Source organism: Antennarius striatus, chromosome 16 (genome assembly GCF_040054535.1).
Source record: "Antennarius striatus isolate MH-2024 chromosome 16, ASM4005453v1, whole genome shotgun sequence".
Classification (NCBI taxonomy): Eukaryota; Metazoa; Chordata; class Actinopteri; order Lophiiformes; family Antennariidae; genus Antennarius; species Antennarius striatus.
This window is the reverse complement of record NC_090791.1, coordinates 5,333,206-5,342,363: the sequence shown is the minus strand read 5'-3', so window position 1 is coordinate 5,342,363 and position 9,158 is coordinate 5,333,206.

The window sequence follows — 9,158 nt, the reverse complement described above, 5'->3', positions numbered from 1 at the left end:
TTAAAGTCAGACAAAGAGGCATATGAGGATAGGGGTGGCTTCTCCTAGGCATCTACTGCGCATAAGTCGCGTTATTTCTTTTCATAGGCTGCTGAACTGTGCGAGAAAACTTGGGAGCGGAATGTGCTTAGCGCAGCTTCGGAGGGACAAAAATGGGCCAGTCCTCCTTTAAATAAGTTTCTCTTAAGTAGCTCGAAGTAAGTCTGGCATTAAAAATGCCTTTAAACGAATCCCCGAGGAGTTAAAGCCCACCTTTATCCTCCCTCCTCTCCCTGTACGTGTCGTGTGAGAAGGAAAATAGAAAAGTCCAACGCGTCTCCAAAACTCTCACCACCACGATTGTTCTGCTCCGAGGGGGATTTTGACGCTCAGTCCACCTTTTCCCTTTCATACTGATGTTGTGAAGATATATACACTCAGGCTACTGGCTATAAATATTTAATTGGCTCTCTGACGTCACGCACACAATCATAATTCTATATGCATCTTTTAAAGGAACACCCTGAATATTTAAAGTGACATCATATTTAGAGATATATTTGCAACACTTGACTTCCTGAGTGTCAGTAATTTATGCGGAGCGTGTTCTCAGGTTGTGTTTCTTGACTTCAAAGTGTCAAAGTTGCAGTTTCACCATCTTATTATGTTCAATCAATCGATATCATGTCTAATTTCAAAGGAATCCACCAATCAGCAAGGTTTTTTAACGCAGCAGCAGGTTTGTAAATCAATTGTCTGCTGTGCTTCAACATGTTTTTTCTTCTTCTCTTTTTTTATTCTTTTTTTTTTTTTACCTTGAAACAGAATGTTTCATCAAGGCTGAGCTTCCTGTACGTGTTCAGTATTTTCTTTATTCACGCCTGACCTGGGAATTAACAGCCTCTAAAAGTCAAGATCACTCCTAATTCGCTGCGTTGCTATGATGCAAGATGGATGCAGGAATGCAAAGTGCTTTTTCAATGTCACAGTAAAAGTTTCTTTCATTATGGAGGAGTGTAGTGCGCATCTACATGAAAAGCATCTTCATGTTTTCACGTTCTTTGTTTTTCTCATTCTGATGTTCACTCAACGGGTTTAAAAAATTCGCAGCTGTATATTTTATCTCGTTTTCTTGGGTATTTACTTTCAAATGAATATAATATTAGTATTTTATTCATGCTTCCTTTTAATAATCATTATACGTATATCTGTAATAAAATCAAATGGACCAAAAAACTTATGTACCATTAATTTCTGTATTAAATCCACATTTCAGTGATTATAAATCCATGTGTCCCTCATCAGCAGTAATCCTCCTCCTCATGGACTGGTGAAACTAAGACTGATTCATCAGAACTGTCTGGTACCCAGTAATCCCTCTCCTGACCTGAGCTCCAGATCCTCTGAAGGTTTTCTCGTTTTTGTTGCCGCCTTTGTTTTTATTTGTTGAACATTAATCCTTGTTCTCCCACAACTCTTTGAGGTGGTGCCAATCTCCCTCTGGGAGACCACAGTAAACATTTTCTATTCTTTTTGAGCACCAAGGGTGAGTATGCTGTTTCTTCTAGAGTTGTTTAGTTTACAGCATATAGAATTTAATTAAATTTGCACTTCTGCTTTCCCCTCTTTTACCTGCCCAAGGCCTCGCACAAAGAAAAAAGGTGATGTTATTCTTTTTGGCTGGGCTCCCTTCTGTAGGAAGTTGTCTGAGTTTGCAGAAGCAGAGGAGTATTTTTTTTCAGCTGTTTGAATAACTGCTTCCCAGATTTGTTGTCTTTATTATCCAAAACTCTTTTGATAACATTACGTCATAGAAGTTCTGTGTAATCTGTGTTATATTTTTGGGTTCTTCTTTTTGTTCCGCTCTTGTCATCATTCATAGCACGATTTCATCTTCATTTGATATTTTTTTGCTCTTATAGAGGTATTCTAAGTATGGGATTCATGTTTTGTCCCTGAGACCTTCGACTCTCTCCAACACTATTTTGGAAAGCTGAGATTGTGAGCTCAAATGACATCATGTTCCAATTATACAGCAACCATGAGGGTTTTGAACTGCTTTGATTCCTTGTTGATGGCCCCTTGATAGATATCTTAGTATATTAAACTCTCTTTTAAATGCATGGTAGAGGGCCATGTCTTTTTATTAGGACTGCTTTTGCCCTAGCAGATCATTTTAAATCACCTCAAGCTCCAGGCCAGAGCTGATTTCATCCTGGTACAGCCCTTACATGAATAGAAGAATAAAACTGGTCTGGATCTGATGTTTGGCCCAAATGATCTGGTGAAGTGAAGCCTTCACTGATTAAGTTACATACCTGGTTGATTATATTTGTAGTTTCCGAGCGAGATCACTAAAGCAATAAGTGAGATGTCTCGGGAGTAGCAGGAAGGAGCTGCAAAACAACAGTAAATTCTCGTTTCTTGGGTTCTTCTGTTGTCTTATTGCAAAGTAAATCGACTGAATATTTCAAGGGAAACATTGACATTCAAGGAAGGGAACAGGTGTAGAGACTCTCTTTACGGCCATCAAAACCTGATTTCATAATCGGTTGGGATTTATAAACACCTGTAGTCTGAGCTCGGTGTTTGTCTTCCTTTCTGTGTACGCAAAGCACAACAAATACATGGGGAGAGGTTTGCAGATGGTGCCTGGATTCTTTGTCATGATTCATGGCCTAAATGTTTATGCTGATCATCATCTTGTTTTTCAGAGCTCATGAAGTAAGTGACTGGCAGATAATGCTATTTCCTGTCTGAGATGATGTTGTTGGTTGGTCAACAGCCAGATCCACAGTCTGAGACTTGTCTACAGTGAACAGAATCTCATTGAAGGCGTTGATTTTTTTTATACCCAGGAATAGTTTTAACCATTCGCATCAAACTGATGTTCTAGGGCAATAATGTGATGTACTAGTAGACGAGGCTGTGTAACCACAGAAATATCTCCTTCACTATGTTTTATCAGTACATCCTTACTCAGCGCCCCTGAAAAGTCCATTTGGCATTACAAGTGTAATAAAGAGAAAGAGGCTTTTTTGTGAGCAACATTAGAAGTGTCTGGTGTCTGTTATTATGCTCCTTCCTGCTCATTAACCTTGGTTTTTTTGCAAACTTTTAAAAGGATATAAAGTGTTTTATGTATCAATTTGGATCAAGTGAAGCTTTTTAGGAGAGTATCTAGAAGTGCTTTGTGGGTATTGTCAAATTATACATGTGGAATATCTGAAATCCACTGCTTCTTTAAACAGTTCAGGAAACAATCATGTGGTAGGTTTTTGCTAGCAGACTAAATCTTTTGTACTTTCATCCATCGAGCCCTCTGAACTGGCATATTAAACAGTGCTGGAAAGGCAAGTCTGATTTCGACTTGGATGAAAATAATTATCTTTTCACTTTATTCTCCAGTTTGAGAACAATATCAGTAATATAAAATGTATTTTTTGGCTATCAGTTACGAAAGATACAATCAGCATGAGCCCATCGAGGTTAAAATAACTGTGACTTATAACAAATAATGGGAAATGGAAACATTTATATAACAAGCAACAGCCTGAAACAACAGAAACTGCATCACACCTCAGTGTTTCACACCTTATTTGTGATGCTTGTCACTCACATACAATCGCTGAGCGATTGTGTTTGAGTAACTCTCACCTTGCAGACAGTGAAATAAATACATGTGTATTTTGATCCGGAACTCAACGACACTTGTTTCATTTTAGAATGTGTGACAGTCGTGGCGTCAGCGGGGCTTTGCTCTATTCCCACATAGAGCAAAGGAGATGCAAGGAGATGAGCCAAGTAAGAATGAGGACAACTGATGACAACTTGACTCATCACTTGAAACAGAGGGGTAGTGGGTAAATCATGTCATCAGCAGGTCAGTTACATCCCGGTCAAAATAATTATCATGGGGCATTTATAGACTGGCAAACAAATACAAATCAGGTCTCTCACTCCCGCAGAAGTCTAGCATCAGATTTCTTTCCTGCTGGATATCAAATTAGATGCATGCTTTAGTCAACTACCCCTCGAAAGCAGGAAAATTTTTCTATCAATTAGTAATTGTGACAAATTTGACCTAATTTGCAGGACTTAATAAAGGAATAGGCAAAGATAACAAACTGCATGCAGAACATACATGTTTACGCAAATAGCATGGCCAAAAACATGTCATATTCCTATAAATCTTTTTGCATTTTTGTGTGCTTACATGCATGGGACTGCATGTAACATTTATTCTCTTCTTTTACCAGTAACCATCTTTCATTAATGGGGCCGCTGTTCACAAAGCATTCTGGGATTTTCCACCACAATCTTCTATCCCTCCGTTTTGAGTCTGCATCTGAAAACATTCTGTTTGAAGGGCTGTCTGGAGGGCTACATGACCACCACCCCTCCATCCTCAAACAGAAGGGACACACCTTATATGAGGTATGAGGGCACAGGCAAGGGCTAAGGGGAGAGTTGGGACTTGGCTTTAGTTTCATTTTTGCCCCTGTTGGCTCTTTGTCCTTCTGCATTCATGGGTGAGCGGTTCACATTGGGGTGATTTCCACAAGTCTCCTAGGCTTCAGGGGTAATAAAATTAATTCGTAGTTTGTGGTTAAAGATCCATAAATTGGCAATAAATTCTGATAAGTGTCTTGTTTCTTTTGCAGTAACCTCACATACGAACACTACCCCAACACTAAAGCTGTCACTCCTCTCTCCATTCACATATGAATTACCCCAAAAAACTCTCTCAACTGCCAAAAATGTGCTTGCATGGACAACAAGAAGAGAAGTCCTGTCCAGAAAACTTCCTGGAGCTCTTACTTGTACTTAAAATGGATAATACAGCACTTATCTTTCACATCCTTTCCTTTCGCTCAGTTAAAGATGAGCTCCTTTCCTGAGGAAAATGTTCCAGGACAGCAGACTGAAAATATGGATTGTCTTTGTCATAAAAGTGCTTATTAAGAGCAAAATCACACACATGCACCTTCCAGCTACACAATCAGACTGCCAAAGAGAAGAGTGAGGATTTTCATGCTACTTAAAGGTCACCCTCAGGTTTTAATGGTACAAAACACTGAAACTCAGTATTAAACCTTAAAAGTACTGCCTTATTCTTGTGATTTGGAAGAAATCTGACAACGCTGTGGAAATGTAAACAATTCCAATGAGCAACAGAGCAGAATAAAATAAAAGCTCTTTGATGTGTCCTGAAATTGCAGTACGCTTCTGAAATATGTGATGCTACTCATGCGGCAAGTTTTGCCGAAGTTCTGACATTTAAAGGGGCCCATCCTGCTTTTCTTGCAGCGCCTTCTGTATTTTTGTCCATGTGTTTGACCTTTCTGAAGAGACACTTTTTAATCTTGTCTCAATTAATAAAGCTCACAAATGCAACATACCAAATACCTCTCAGAGTTTTTACACATTGTTCTATTATTTTTTTGCTGCGCTCCATCTGGAGCACAAAATTCCACTGGAGCACATTGTCCCTGAGGATTTCATAATCTTTCCCTTAAGTTGATATAAACCACTGAGAATAAGCGACTTTGCCAGGCTTCAGCACAGCAGTGCACCAGAGCACCCTGCAGTAATGAAACACCTTCCCCTTCTTTTCGCCATCATCCTGTAATGCCGAGGATATGAGGAGATCTCCCGTTTCATTTAGTTTCTAGGTTTGCAGAGATTATAGGATCACAGTATCAGTACGGTATCAGGACTTGACAGCATTTAAGTTATTCCACCCACCACTGTGTGGAAAAGCTGACATTATAGAGCTGAATTATGTACTGCACACCGCAGACTGGAGTTTTGGATATATATACTTAAAAAAGATCCAGCGCAAGGACAGTCGCTATTGTTTTCCTTTGAAAAAAAGTTTGATGATGTGTTTCAGAATTGGTGATACAGTAAAATGTGTCATCTTTATTGTGGTACAAATAAACACCCACTCAGTGTTTCTTGTCTGGTGGCAAATCACGTCCTGAGTCAACATGATGGAGCTTTCACAATCCTTCCCCAACCTGAAAAAAGATATCTTTCTTATATAAACCAAAATTGCTCCACAGGGCAAGCTTATCTCTCTTGAATCTAAAGTTATCTGATGGGTGAAAAATACAAGATGAAAATCTTGATAATGTTCCCCACATGTCACATTAATTAAAAGAAAGACACATAAAGTCACACAAGACTCATTGAGGTTAGGAACGAAATCTCCAAGGAGCACTTTGATTGGGTCGCTGGGAAACTGATAGCTCAAGGGAGAACAGTGGGGAACAAGAGATATAAAGGGAGCTAAAGTAATGTTTTGTTGCTCTGAGACTATGCTCATGTTTTCTTTTAGAAAAGACAAAGTATGGATTTTTATTCCCCTCCACTGAATCCATATCACGGTATTAAATTGTTGCAGAAAAACCCGTTTCATCGGTGAGATAACAACAGGTTCTTTTTTTCTGGCTTTTCTTTCTGTCATCAGTCACTCCTAAATATTCAAAGTAATTTAACAGGATGCGAGCACCAACAGCAGAGATCAGTAAAGTAAAACGGTTGTTGCACCAATAAACTTCTTTTAATGCAACTGTACTACAGACTACAGAAATATAAGAATCTATTCAGTGTCAAATAGATATTCATTTACTGCATGTTAACACATTTATTTATAATTACTGTAGAACTAATTAGCAGTTTTTTCCCCCCAGTCTGTCTTCAAACACTACCGGCATTCCCATATTTTATGTGATGTTGTGTAATGTGAAACTGAAATGGTTCATGTTGAACCTTTCCTAATGCATTTTCTTTGTAAAAGATACAAGAAAAAAAACCCAACCATCTTCTTTCTGCACCAAATATGAATCCTCAGCATATGAGTTGATGAAACTAACTGGGATCATCTAAATTTTTCGAACAGAGTTAGTGTGGAAATAGCGAAAGAGGTTATTTGGTGATACAATGAGCAACTTTGAAAGATGCTCACCTGATTTATTTAATAGAGACGGCTGAAGCCTTGTAAGCAAATAAGGCTTGGAATAGATTTTGGCACGGAACGAAGGCTGCGGTCTTTTCCCTTCCATCACCTCTATTGGAAAAAACATTAAGAGAGGAATCTCTTAATGGTGAGTATGAACAGGAAGAATGAGCAGGAGAAGTATTCTGATGAGCGTTTGGAAACTTTGTTTTAAAGCAGAGCAGACACGTGTGAATTCCACCTTTAATAAAGTCACAATTCTGACTTTAATCTCAGAACTGACTTGTTTTCCTTAATTATTTGTTTATTTATATTCTTATGCAATCCAAATGCTAATCAAATCTGTATTGACCCAATAGGCAGCGCACCGTGCTGTTACATTAATTTCAGGGACTCACCTGTGTTTCAAATCCCTGCCCATTGATCCAAACCACTAAACTGTTTCAGATGGTGAATGAACCACTTAACTAGTTCAAACATCATCAGTCACGTGGTTTTCCCATGTTTGGAGCAGGCTTTAGCAGCAGTGATTCAGAAAAAAAAACCCTGCCGAGTGTGGGGTGTGGTTTGGAGCGCTGTGTCAAAGAGAACATCACTACAAACCCTATGAATGAATGAATGAATGAAAGAAAGAATGAATGAAAGAATGCTTTACCCTGATTAAAAGTTATCCATTGCTATCCAAAGCTGGTCCTTTCTACAACAGCTGGTGTGCAAAAGGAGATAATTGCAAGAATACTTTGTGTCATAATAACATATGCTAACACATTGTGCTCAGTTGTATAACAATGACTATTTTTGTCACCGTCATGAGTTTTTGCCATGAAGAAAAAGCTTTGAATCCTGCAACTTTTATGGATGGGTGTTATAACAACTATTACTACAGATTTTATTCTCCTCCTTTCTGTCACTTTCTCATTCATTTCTTCCTCTTGTACTGCAATTTCTGCTGATCCACTGAGAAAAGACAACAAGTTCAAAAGCCACGCGCAGAAGAAAAGGCCGTTGAACAGCAGGTTACCTCTCTCCTCACATACCCCGGTGTCAGCTAATTGCTGCTGACATTTTGGCGATGTTGTTGTTTCAATCAAAACTATTCTGACGCATTGCTTCCTTTTGTTTCTTCACTAAGAGGGCCCATTGTTGGGAAATGTCATCCTCCCTGGGCTTCCCGATATTCGACAAAATAGTCTAATTATCACACAGTGTGCTTTGAGAGTACTCAGCAGTTTCCAGAGGACAACAAATATTTCTGGTCTCCTTGCATGGGGAGTAAAAGTCAACACCCACAGAGCTGCTGTCACTACGTTAAAAGGACTCTAAACTTCAAATTATTCATCCATTCATTTTCTTGAACACGAGATGAGAATTATCTCATCTTCAGCCTGGGTTCACAGGGTCATACTGGAGACTATCCCAGCTGACATAGTAACAGTTTTGCAGCATACTGTACATGGAAATTAGTATATAAACAAAGGAAAATTAAATAAATCCAAATCAGCATAGTGTCCTTTTTCAGAAGACCATCACAAAAAAAAAAAAAAAGCAAAGCCAACATCCACACACCTGTACAGAGGATGAAGAGAAGGAGAATACCCCAGCCACAGCTAACTCCTGCAGTGAAGAAAGCTTTGACGTTCATCAAACTGCTGGGAGTCTCTACTACTCTACTAGCGTGTTCGGTAGTTGTATAGAGCTGGCACAGTTTAGTGAAATGGCAAGAGGGCTTAAGAGAGGCTACAGCCCACGGTGTACTGTATGTGCACCATGTTAATGTCACGTTTTACACAGCATTCACAGTAGGCTAAATCCTGTCGACACGTTTCCTTGGTCAGCCTTTATCCATAAGTAAATTAGGCTGTCTTAAGTTTTGTATTTAAAATGAATGCTAAACTGGTCGAAATTTAGTCTCATAGACCTACTATAGGGCTCATCATCCTAATTCTAAAAAAAGAATTAGGTCTGTTGATTGTCTTTCAAAGGTTGGTCAGTGGAATAAAACATATTAGCCATCAATGCATCTGTCCATCCTTCCATTCATCCATCCATCCATCCATCCATCCATCCATCGATGGGAGATTACAGTCATCGTGTCTTCAGGAACATGGATGGATGGATGAAATTTAATAATCAAAATAAAAATACTCTGGGCCACAACAAATGCCGTTCCTTTCATGTTCATACTTGGATTCAGATCCTGCTTAAAATCTAGATT